The sequence below is a fragment of the Sarcophilus harrisii genome, chromosome 3, assembly GCF_902635505.1.
Source record: "Sarcophilus harrisii chromosome 3, mSarHar1.11, whole genome shotgun sequence".
Lineage (NCBI taxonomy): Eukaryota > Metazoa > Chordata > Mammalia > Dasyuromorphia > Dasyuridae > Sarcophilus > Sarcophilus harrisii.
In genome coordinates, this window is record NC_045428.1 from 521,946,934 (window position 1) to 521,960,604 (window position 13,671).

Sequence of the window (13,671 nt, forward strand, 5' to 3'; positions counted from 1 at the left end):
ATGCTTTGCCTAAGGAAACTCTTTCTGTCCAACCCTCTTCCAGAGTCAACAGCCCTTCCTTTGCATCTCAATGCATTTCTACGAGAGGTCCTCCCACTTCTTCCATCGAGTGGGAAGTATATACATTTTAAAACGGGACTCGGTTTCCCTGCTTGGGTCATCCTGGATTAATGTTGGCCCCTCCCGCTTTTGCATGCTCAGGGGGCTATCTACAAAGACTGGGGGTTTTAAAACGCCATTTGATTTGGCTTTAATGTTAGTGTCCTACTGAATATTGTAATTGTGCAGTCTAAGTGTGATCAGTGTTCTGTATGTCTTGTATGTTATGCTTTGTGTTCTATGTAATTTGTTTCGGTAACTTAAGAGCTCTGTTAAATTTAAGAACGATGATCAAATTTGGGAATTGGTTATTTCAATACTGAACTCCAGCTGGTGAAAACATTTGATTAGGAATTTAAAGATTATTCTAAATTTGGGAAATGAATTGGTTATCCTTAAGTCTAAGATCTTAAAGGAACAATAGCTTATTAAAGAAGTTCTGTTAACTTGCTTGAAAGAAGTCATGTGCCTCTAATTTACCTAAAATATGTAACAAGGACTTTTCTGAAAGTTTCAACTATGGCCAAGTTGGACCTTAGGAGAAGTCAATTGGGAATAATGGCCACATGGGGCCAGAAGGAGAGAAAGAAACTATGCTGTTTTATTATTTGAAATGAGATAGAAATGGATCCAGCTCTACTGGACATGTTGGTTTTATGGGATTCCCCCACCCACCCACTGATTTCTGCTACTTTAAATGTTGGGTGGGGTAGGGATCTTTTGTAAAGATTTAAACTCGCCCCCCCCACTGCTGCCACATCAGCTATAGGAGCATTTAGTTAGCCTGGAGTGATTTCCCTCCCCACCCTTGTGGAATTGGGGGAAGGATAGTCACATGGAATTCTATTCTCCCCCTTCCTCTAAACTGTTCCAGACATTTTAAAAGCAGCAAACTGATAAGGTTATGGTAAATATCTGTTTAGGATTTGTAAAATATCTTGGGTTTGTAATATGTCACTGCATTTTTTCCCTCCTGTAACTGATTTCTATAATGGTCAATAAGAAATTGTTAATTCAATTATGTCATACCTTGCTGTTTCCAATTTGGTTATGTGTAATATCCAAAATACTTGAGCAAATAAGTATTTAGTCTGGTCATCTATTGGTTACCAGATATTGTGTCTGGATATTCAAGTTTTTTTAAGGTTTTTAACTAATGAGAGGCCACATCTTGTAGCAGTCCTTGTGGACCGGTCTTTCTATCTCAGACTGTTCTAACTTTTCTTTGTTAGATTTGTTTTTATTTCTAGATTTGGTCAAATTGCAGATATATTGACTTGCTTCTGGGACCCAGATCAAACCTTTGTTTGTCAGCTCGCCACACTACAGATCCATCCCCCTTGCAGATCGAGCATCATCCCTGTTCAGCTTGGAAGAAGCAAATGACAGCATCGCCCACTTTTCCTGATCTGATTTGGACTGATATAGGAGAATGGGAAAGTGGTCGACTTGTTAGAATTTTCACTGTATTACTGTGCTGTGTTTAAGACTTGGGATGGAAATTGTTAAATGTGTGTAACTATTGCTGTTATGTTTGAGGGACTTTTAGTCTGTTATGTATATATGCATATGTGTATGATTTGTACGTGGGATGGTCATTTGATAATTCCTTTCCAAAAGAAAAAAGGGAGGAGAAGAAATAGGTAATTGGGGAAACTGGTATCTTGCTAGTTCAGATTTAATTGGAAGTCGTTTACTCCTTAAATTTACTAGACTACGATACTACGATTTGCTGGTTGTGCTTTAACTTGGAAATCCCTTATTCTGTTGGAATTGCCCTGGCAGACTCAGTTTTGGGGATTATTTTTTAGAAACAACCAGAAATCGGATACCTGTCTTGGGACTGGCAGTCTCTCTAAGCTATTTCTCCACTCCTGTTACCCCAGGTCCTTAATTAGTATTTCAGCGTACTTAAAAAGACCTTGTTGATATCGAGGCTTCTAAAAGTTTGGGATTTGCCTGCCTTGGTCTAACTGTGCATAATCTGCTCAGAAATCTGTATTCTAGTGGCAGCCCTGTTTGTTCCTCTGGGCAGGACAGGTGGACCTGCTCCAAGCCTCACCCTCCTCCCCTGGAGCCAGCCCTCTGAATGGGCAACACAACTGCCTTGAGCCTGCTGCTCTCTGTAAGGAGAGGCCGAGTCATGCACAAATGACCACAGCTATCCATATGCTCCCCCACTGCAGAGGATCTGACAATTGATTGTCAGAAATACTTGAAATAAGGAACTTTGTGTATTTCTGATTAATTCTGGGGTTAGGGAGAGACTTGACCTTGCCACAAGTCCTTGCATTGGTCTAGCTTTATTTTGATTTTTATTTGGTCTATTTACTTCACATAGGGTTGTTCATATTATGGTGCTAAGGCCTTCTAGAGGAAGGTAATTTAAAGATTTGAATAGTTCCAAGAGAAAAAGGGGGGAATATTATGCCAAAGTGCCCTTTTAATGGGGTGATCAGCTCCTCCAATTGTTCTATTTCGTTATTCTGCTTTAGGTTATAATTGTCCCCTCTTAATCTTTGAGATAAAGGTTTTATAGACATTCCTTAATGATTGACAAGATAAAGGTTTATCCATTTTAGATGTCATTAGAATATCAGTAACCTCCCTCCATTAGGTATCCCCACTTAGGTCCCTCCATTATGTCATTGTTCTTGTTATTCCATAAAAAGCTTGGGGCCCCGATACCCAGACTCTTTGAGATGATAGTCTCATCTAGCCCTGGGATCAACATGGATCCATTGGTCCCAGTATTTCTCTCCATTTAATAAATTATTGAATTTGTCTCTAATCTGTCTTGCTCAGTTTCTTCGGCATTACAACTTAACCCCAATTGCCTTAGGAAAAAAAAAAAGAGCTACTATAAAGTTTAGAAAAGTAGCTTTAACCACTGACAATAATTGATGACATTGGTAAAACCAAGGGGGCCTTGCACATGTGTTGGGATTACCAATTCTTCCAACTGCCACCAGTATTGAGATTTATCTTTGAAGTGTTGGTTAGGATTAGGGGAAAACAAGTCACATTTATATTGTTCTTTAAGGTTCACAAAATATTCATAGCCATAATCTCATCTGAGTTCCACAAATAGATGTTATGGAATAAAAAAGAGAAATACAAAAGGGAACCAGAAAGAGAGCTTCTTAGAAACAGAGTGGTTAGAGTGCTGGGCTTGGAATCAGGAAACTCATCTTTCTGAGTTCAATTCTGGCCTCAGACAAGTATTTATTAATTATGTGATCTTGGGCAAGTTATTAAAATCTGTTTGCCTCAGTTTCCTCACCTGCAAAATGAGCTAGAGAAGGAAACAGCCTACCATTTTAGTATCTTTGTCTACAAACTCCCCCTCCCCAAAACAAAAAACCCATATGAAGTCACAAAGAATTGGACATGACTAAAACAATTGAACAAAAACTTAACTATGCAACATCTTTTGAATCCACCCCAGCTTTTCTATCCTTATTGCTATTGTCCTAGCACAGCCATTCATTACTACCCACTTATATCAGATCCTTGGATCAAAGCTGGAAAACTAAGAATGGCTTTCATATTTAAAAATAAAGTTTTATTGTGGTGGGATTTGGCCTTCTTCATTATTTGCTGATTCCAGATCTAGACTGTTAACAATAGCTTTCTAAGACTTTACAGCTTGGCTCATAGACCCAACACACTGGAAAATGTAGGAGTAGACATGCTCTTTTCTTTTCATTGCCTCTTCCATAATATCCTTCTATTACCGTCATTCAACCATCTTGGCTTCTTTGATATTCATTCACTCCATCGACATCTAGGGTATTCCAAAAAGTCTTAGTGCGGATTTGGGCAATACTATAAACTTATGAAATATAATTATTTGAAACTTTATTTTCATTTTCCCACTTCTTCGGTTTTTAAAATTTTAAATAACAAAATTTTAATTTTAATAAGATTGAGCAACCTGTCATTATGCAGTGCATATGCAATTTCTGGATGACACTTTCTTAGTTCTTGGACTTTCTAGACACAGGAGATCCTCAATCACCAAACCTTTCATGGAGTCATGTCAAAATTGTTGGATATGTATCAAACACTCATATTTTAGATGATTTTAAGACTAGTGTTACAAATGTCATCCTTTTAGTCACTGAGCAGCAGCTGATGAAAGTTTTATAAAGTTCAGAATTGCTGATACTATTAGAGTACTCCTACTAAGGAGTCAGGAAATTGTGATTTCATATCAGTAAATGTTTGATATGTAAACCTATTTTATATCCCTGGGGTCATGTAAAAAATTTTCAGGTGAAAAGGGACCAGTAGAAAAAGTTAAAGAAGCCCTTATAAAGCACAAAACAGTGGTAAAGTTGAATGTTAGAAAAAAAGACAATATTGGGGAAGATTCTGGGAAGATGGCGAAATAGGTTGGTAAATTTGAAGCTCTTCTGATTTCTCCCACAAACAGGACAAATTTGTGCCTCAGGGTGAACACAGACTGGGGAAAAATCAAGAAAACTGGGGGCAGAACACAGTTCCTCCAGGTACAACCCAAGATCTGGAGACCTTTGGCCAAGATGTGTGTGTGTGTGGGAAGTGCAAACACCCCTGAGCTAGCTCCACACAAACACCAACTGGGGAGCCCTGGCGTGAGATGGAGGTGGCTGGAGCTCAGCAGGAACCCCAGAAACTTTCACCTCCTGGACTGTTTGTGGAGTGAGTCTAGAAGAGTGAACCTCGGTTGAGTGGGAACGCCAGGACCAGCTGTACTGCTGAGATGCGGCCCTGGGCAAAAAGGAACCAGCACCTGGTGAGTGCAGAGACAGTGGGGCAGGGATGCTGCTGCTGTGGGCACTTGCAGGAATAGGGAGCTCTTGGTTTGAGGTTCCTGGTCAGAGGGGAAAGCTGAAGGGAAGGCAGAGGTGCCATTTCCCCCTCAGCCCCCTTCCCCAACCCCATGAGTAAGGTGTTTACACTGGGGTTCATCTTCAGAGTAGGACACAAGTAAAAACAAGCTTCTGCCCCAAAGAGTAACATGAAATGGCTCCCTGTTTAGAATTTATAGAACTCAAAAAAGAATTTTAAAATCAAATGAGAGACATTGAGGAGAAAAAATACAAAAATAAAAATAAAAATCATCCAAGAAAAACATTATTAAAAAAAAAAAGTTAACCAATTAGAAAAGGAGACAGTTTCAAGGATGGAAATAACTCTTTGAAAAGTATAACTGGGCAAGGAGAAGCCAGTGAAACTATAAGAGACCAAGAAATAACAAAACAGATTAGAAAGAATGAGAAAACAGAACAGAATGTGAAACATCTTATAAGAAAAATGACAGATCTGGAGAACAGATCAAGAAGAAAAAACATAAGAACTGGACTGCCTGAAAGTTGTGACAAAAAAAAAAAAAAAGGAAGAAGCTTTATATACAATAATGCAGGAAATAATCCTAGAAAATTATCCTTGAGTGATAGAACATGAGGGGAAACTAGATGTAGAAAAAATCCACCAATGACCACCTCAACGAGATCCTCTGTGGAAAACACATAGAAATATTACTGCCAAATTTTGAAACCCCCAGATCAAAAAGAAAATTTTGCGAGAAACGAGAAAAAAAAAAATTCACATATGGTGGAGCTATAATTGGAATTGTACAGGACTCTGCAGCAGCTACAATGAAAGGCTGCAGGTCCTGGAATCATATCTAGCAGCAATCAAAATAACGATACCTGAAGCCAAAAATATCACATCCAGTAAAATTATCGATAATATTGAATGAGGGGAAAAAAAGGGATATTTAACGAACTTGCAGTTTTTTGGCACTTTCTAGCAACCAAAGCTGAAATTAATAGGAAATTTAACAGATAAGAGCCAGGATCAAAGACAAACTGTATAAGTTTTGCTTTGTTTTTTTAAACATGGGAAATGTATAGCATATGTTTTAAGATTGACATCAACAACAGGGCAGCTCAAAAGAAAGATTGGGGCACAGTTAAGGTAAAAATCATGTTATACAAATAAGGTGCAGAGGAAGAATAGGCATAGGCATTAGATGGGGGAGAAGGGCTCTGAAACTCTGAAAAATAGGCAACACTATATATATGTATATATTTCAAAATCTATATAGAAATAAGAGAGGAGCAGCAGCTAAGTAGTGCAGCAGATAGAACACTGTACCTGAAGCCAGGAGGTCCCGAGTTCAAATCTAGCCTCAGACACTTAACACTTCCCAGCTGTGTGACCCTGGGCAAGTCACTTAATCCCAATTGCCTGAGAGAGAGAGAGAGAGAGAGAGAGAGAGAGAGAGAGAGAGAGAGAGAGAGAGAGAGAGGGAGGGATAGTTGGGAGGGGGAAGCAAAGATGAGGAAAGAAAATAAGGGAGGAATCCATGCGGGGCGGGGAGGTGATTAAGTAATAGCAAGGCAAGTTATGGAGCAGAATTAAAGTAGAGTTAGCAGGGATAGCAAAGAGATGTGTGTGTGTGTTGGGGTGGGGGGGTTGGTGAAATGAATTATGTGTATGTATATACCTACATCTGTATACATAAATATATCCTTTCTTAACTCTAGTCTGCTTGGGGTGGTGGGGAGATGAAAGGAGAAAAAATAAAATAAAACAAAAAGGTGCTCAGCAGAAAAAAGAATAATTTACAAGGAAGTTAACAAAAAATGTCTTCTACTAATTATACACACACACACACACACTCTTTCTTGAACTGATAATTTGTTATATATTTTGAATCTTCCCTTATGTTTTGCTGGGCACACGACAGCTCTCTTTTTTAATTTTTTATTCCTTTTCTGTTTTTCTTAATTTTTAATAAAATTTTAAAAAAGACAATATTTTAACATTTTCATATTTTGAAGCTGACAAAGTTTAAAACTAAACGAAGACTTTTGAAACACTCTGTATATTAGCCTATCCAGATCTTGGCAGAAGTTATCCACTGGTCCCAGTCTCCTTTGTCCTCCTTTCTTGTGGTTTGTAACTGTAAGGTTTTCTTTTTTACGCCAACATCTGCCACTATACTCCAAGATTCACTATTAACTGTGATCTGCCCCCAGACCCTTACTTTCCTGTTCATCTTTGTCTTCAATTTCCACTGGCTATACCTTCATTCCACCTGAGCAGCTAGCAGGGATAGTCCCCTAGAGTTCAGCCTTGATGGTCTAAATCTGAAGTCTGTCTTTGCTGCTTCCTCCTTAGTTTCCCATCCCCACCCTACAATGCTTTGTTTATCATTTGGAGACTCATTTGCCTTCCCTGGGAATCCTGATAGCTGATCAGTCTGTTTTCGTGCTGTTCTCTTGCCTTTCCATCCCTTACTGCCCTGTCTTAACCTTCCCCCCTCCTTTCCTTTCCAGCCTTGCATTACCCCTGCAATGGAAGGCAGTCCTACAACCACACTGATGTCCTGCTACAGGCCATTCCTTTGTCATTTTTTTCCTGGATTGTTTTTCTGCTTTCTCCTTGGTGTCTGTCCTTTCCTCTAGCAATCAATACCACCCTTTTGCCCTTCCCTCTCATCCTAGCACCTTCTATTCATCGAAAAAATTGAGGCCAACTGTTTAAGCTTCAAATTTAACACCACAAAGCTCTCTCTACTCATTCTTACTTTTTCTTCTGCTAGTCTCAGAGAAAGAAGGTCTTAATCTTTAAGGCTAGCTAACTCCTCTGTTTATGTCCTCCATCTCATTCCCTCTCATCTTCTCCATAAGCTTCCCTCTTATCATTTTTTCAAAATTTTCTTTTCTCCTATCCACTGGCTCTTTTCCTACTGCACAAACAATTCTACCTATTCCTTAAAAATCATCATTTGAACCTACTATTTATTTAATCTATCAGCCTACATCTCTTCTTTACTGGCAAGCTAATTAGAACAATAAATCTTCACTTGTTGCCTCCACTTCCCTGTTCTTCAGTTTTTACAGTCTGATTTCTGACCCCATTTGACTAAATCTTTTCCTTTCAATTTGATTCCAAATTGATTGATAAACCCAATGGTTCTCTCAAACCTCAACTTTTGGGACTCTCCATAGCAAGTGCTATTTGTTGATTACCTTTTCCTTTTTTAAACTGTAAAATTAATTTTAATTCATGACACTGCTCTCCCCTCATTCTCGGTCTTATTACTCCTCTTTTGCAAGAATTAAAACTGTCCATTACAGGCTCCTTTAAGTGGATATTCCCTATGTCTTAAATCCCCACCCCTTATATTCTGGTGATTTCATCAGTTTTGTGATGACCCCAGCCTGTATTTCTTTCTAGTTCCAATCCTTCATCTCCACTTTCCTGTTAAGACATTCCATTTGGAAACCTGTGTAGAGGATAGGAAGGAAGGAAAGAGGGATAAACAATACAGGGAGGGCAAAAGGTAACTAAAGTTGTCATCTCAAAGTTGGGAGGCCAGTCATGTAACAAGAACAAGGCAAGTGGATGGACAGCATGCATTGGTAGTATCTATATGATGTTGACATTCTGAGGAAGACATTGCTCTTTGCATAGAACCCTTTGGGGGATAGGAAATGCAACCAATAATCACATATATCAGTTGTGACCTGCACCATTTATGCCCACACAGATAAAATCACAGATTAAAGTGTCAAAGTGGGGAGAGGTTGGGGGAAACTGTATATGATGTCTTGTACATAAAGCCGGCATATTATACCTTAAAGTCTCCAAAGCTTCCACAATACTGCCTTATCTTCACAAAATACCAAATCTAAATGGCAATATTGTTGACTGAATCTGGAGCTGAATAAATAACCATACCTAAAGAGTATTAATGACTCTGCCTTTGGCCCTGACATGATCATTAGTGAAGACACAGAAAACTGAGGGAAAATTAATGCCACAAGGTCATAGAATTAAGATTCCAAATTAGCTAGGGATGGTAAATTTTGCCTTGTTGATTTTGGTCTTGACATAGATAAATGTTGTTGTATAATGTAGAAAGGGCTCCAACTTGGGATCATGGATCTAGCTTTGATCAACTCTGCTACTTAATACCTATAGGATGCGGACAAGTTACTTAACCTCTGCTTCATTTATAAAATGGACTTGAGCAGAGGTGTCAAAAATGTGATATGAATGCTGCCTATAGCACTTCTAAATGAAGTACAGTTTTAGTGTTCCCCTATTTGAGTTTGACACAACAGGACTAGTTGAAGGGATCGAGGTGCATTTCAGCTATAAGCCCTGTGAGTATAAATTTAGATCTTAAAAACTGCAAAAGTACTGTTTGGGAGAGGATAATCATGTAAAACTTGAGGAAAAAAAACTCAACAAAAATCCAAACTTGGATGCTTTATTTAGCTCTAAACTTTCTATGACCCAATAATGTAATGTGTATTCTTAAAAAGCCACTCTTAGGCTACTAGTTCTTGAAGGAACCCTGAGAAACTGGATAGTGTCTTGGAAAGGACAACCATAAAAGTCTGGATGAAATGTTGAAGGAAGAACATTTGGAAGAATTGTGAATACCTAGTTTGAAGATCACTGAAGGATGTCCTAATAGCTGTTTTCAAATGTGTTCCACTGTGCCTTCACTTATCCAATCAACAAACATTTACATACCTCCCATACATAAAGTATTACAGGTAGGGGGGGGGGGGGGGGGAAGAAATTTATGAGGAAGAGTATCTTAAGGATTAGCAGGTAGAAGAGGGGAGGTATTTTTTTGACTGCTCTCAAAAGCCTATTAGAAGGAAGATTTTAACACAATATGAGGAATAAGTTTCTACAGATGAGGCATCGAGATGGTGCAATGGATAGAGCATTAGAACTAACCAGAAGGACCAGAGGTCAAATTTAGGTTCAGACACTTGGATATGTGACCCTGGATAAGTCATTTCCCCCAATCTCATTTTCTTATTTACATAGTGAGGACAGTAACAGCGCAAATCTTTTAGTTTTGTGTCAAAGATAAATTGAGGTATTTGTAAAATTTTTTGCAAACCTTGAAGTAAGTAATCTTACAATGCTATATAACTGCTGACTCATTATTATTGTCTTAATAACTGACTTGCCTAACAATGGAATGCGACTCCTCATGGAGCTTACTATTCCCTGAAAAGGTTCAAGCAGAAGTTGGTAGCCTATCTTTAGTAAATCCTGAAGGGATTGCAGCACTAGATGAGAGGTTCTAATTCTAAGTTTCTGGTTTTCCCTGTATTAGTCAACACCACAACTTATAGCTACTTGAGGCTTCCCGCAGCCCTCCCCCATTTTCTTGCCTATGCTCCATAAGTGGATTCTAGTTGGCTGAGTGACACTACCATAAATGGCTGTTTCTCAAGACAAAAAAGGGCAAAGGGTAGGCAGACAAGAGTGCTCTTATTGCTAAATCATCCATCCTTAATAAAAGTTGGTGGCCAAGATGGGCTACTTTCTTGTGGGAACATAAAATGCTGTTGAATTTCTTCTTGGTGAGGTTAAAGAAATGCATCCATGATTTCTTTAAAGTCGATAGGAATGACTGGAATCTATTTCAGGCAAGTACCAATAAAGGACTAGTATTTTAAGAATTATATGCAGAAAGGAAAGGATTGGCATTTTTATATTATTTGTAAAAGCCTACAGCAAACATTTCAGTATGTCACAGATTCAAACTAAATCACATCTCTTATTTTCACTGATATCCTGGTGTATCTCACTGTACCACAGAAGATCTAATGTGGGCATGATCTCATTAGCATTTACAAGCAACTTTTACTAGGCTACATGAGCTTATGTAGCAAAAAACGGAAGAATAAAAAGTTACTGCCTCCTATAGCAAAGCCTTTCATGATTCCTTCAGCTATTCATGCTCCCCTCAACTCTTCTCTATGGATTACTTTGTACTCACTGTATACCTTATTCCACTTCTTTCCTTCAAAGGAATGTAAAGTCTTTGAGGGTTTAAAGATGTCTTATTTTTGTATACCGAGAACGTAGCACAATGCTTGGCACATAGTAGTTAGGAAATAATTGTTGAAAAATGAACCTTCCATGTTTCTCACTTGCTATGCCATATTCCCTCATAATAGCAGTCCATGAAAAGATAAAACAAAACAGGAAAAGGAGACCAAAACAAGTAGAAAAAGTAGAGAAGTTTTAGAAAAGCTTTTGCCATGGAAAACATGAAAACCAAAAGATAGCAAGAAAGACAGACTTGAACAAGAGTGGAAAAAAAAAAAAAGAATTGAGGCATGGGAGAAATTTTTGGAAAGCCACTAATTAGGCTGATAAATAGGAATATCCAATTCCACAGACAGTGCTACTTCCCTTTTGTTCCTGTTTCAAAGAGCATAATTAACATAAAGGGAAACCTCTCTCCTATCTCAGCTTTTGTGACAGTGCTCTCTTGGTACTCCTGTCTCCTTTGCTGGTCTTATTGATGTTCCCCAAGAATGCCCTGATCCCTCTTTGCTTTCTCTTAACTGATTTGAACTTAATTATCTCAGTGCTGATGACTCCCAGATCTATTTATCCAGGTCTCACCACTAGCCTCCTGAACAGCCTGAATAGGATGTTTCATTAGCATCTCAGAGTCCAAACATCCTTAACAAGTCCTATCTCCAGCCTTCCCTCCTGTCTCACCTTCAACTTTATACTGGCTGCTCAGCACAAGGGGTCAAATCTTGTCCTAGACATCTTTACAGAACACCTCATAGTCCTTTCTTCTTCATTCCCATAGACACCACTTGTAGGTTCTCATCGCTTCTCACATAGAGAACTGCCATAGCTACCCAATTTGTCTTCTCCAAGTCTCAGCCCACAGATCCAAAATGATTTTGACCACATAACTTCTCCCAACTGAATCAATTTTTTGGCTCTCTATTCACTTCAGCAACATACATCAGGTCATAACTTGACCCATTCCTACCTTCTGGTATTCTCATACTTTATTTTCCTCTCTACATTATATCCAGTTTCCTTCAAAAATAAAGCCAACTGCTACCTTCTATAGGTGGCTTTCCCCTCTAGGGTAACCTCTATATGGATCATCAACCTATTTATTTACATGTAGTCTTCTCCATGAGAATGTTAAAATCTTTGAAGCTAGCCAGGCCTTGTTTTTAAAACCTTTGAATCCCAGGCACTGAGAACAGCACCTGGCTCATGTTTAAAAATCCTTGTTGATTATTAATTTTTCAATTTTAAGTACCAAGAGCACATGTATCAAATAGAGAAATTTTTAGGAGCCTGATGTTCAGAGCTAAGACAGAAGTCACAATTAGGCTTTCTGACCGAGTGTCTCACTGGAGTTTGTTTGCAAGAAACAAGGTAGAAGTATATAGCGCACAGTCTAAGTCTCTAATAAGTACATTATGTTCATCCAACCTTTACTGATAACCAAACCACACTGGAAGATGTGAATGATGAAATCTAAATCCCGAATTTTTGTTGTTTGCTTGTTTTAGTCATGTCCACATTATATGACCCCATTTGGAGTTTTCTTGGCAGAGATCCTGGAGCAGTTTGCCATTTTTTTCTCTACCTCATTTTACAGATGAAGAATTCAAATAGGATTAAATTAAATGATTGCCCAGAGTCAGAGGTAAAGGTGTGAAACCAGATTTGAACTCAGGAAGATGAGTCTTCCTGACTTCAGCCCTGGACTCCATCCTCTGAGCCACCTATCGTCCTAATCATCACAGATGTTTCAAAGTATTTCTTAATATTATTTCTTGATGTTACCCATCCGCTAGACATTAATCACAGTTGACCATTGCTTCAGAACCTGAGAATGAAGAGTTTGGATTTTGGTTCTCAGTTCTTATTTGGTTGTGTTAATTTGAAGACCAAAGCTGTGATTGATATGTAGTACCAGTATAATCAGGTTAGAATGGTTTTTATGTTTTGTTTCGTTTTTGTTTTTGCTCCTCTGAGGTGTTCTTACAGCAAGGATAAATTGTATCAGAAATTTTGGGGAAGAACCTATGGGGAAGGGTATATGATCAGTAAAATTATTATTAAAAAAGTCATTACTGCACTATCTTCTCTAATGAAAAATACTTCATTATAAAACTCCATCCTCAAATAGTACCTGAGACTACTTGCTGCCTTATCTTATATTATAATGTTCTAAAATTCTCTCATTTTTGAAACCCTTTCTTCAGGGAAAGAGGATGGAAAGTATATCATAAAATTAAACAATGAAAGGTTATTTGAGGTCCAAAATAGTTGGGAACCATTGCTTTGACCTTTTGGACATTTAAAAAGAATTCTACCTTTTAGACAGTTTGGTCAGACAAAAAAGAAAATTTTGAGAAACCTAAGTAATTTCAAAATAAGTTTGCATGTTTTGTAGTATTTGATAGCAGCTTTTTATTGGTTACAAAACCTAAGCCCATATACAAAAATTAGGAACACATTTAGATGCCTCTTTTGAAAGAACGTTTTAGTCTATTTTAACTGATAGTTTAAAAAAAATAATAAAAACAATGCAATTTTTAAACACTGTTCTGAAAACTTAAAAGTGCAGCAATATATTCTGTTTCCTTTAACTATGAAATGGTGCAATTTCAATCCAAAACTGATAAGGTCACAACAAAGAGAATCAAGTAACTGCATAGATCTACCTGCTTTACCTGACTCTATAATATTCACTTGGATGTT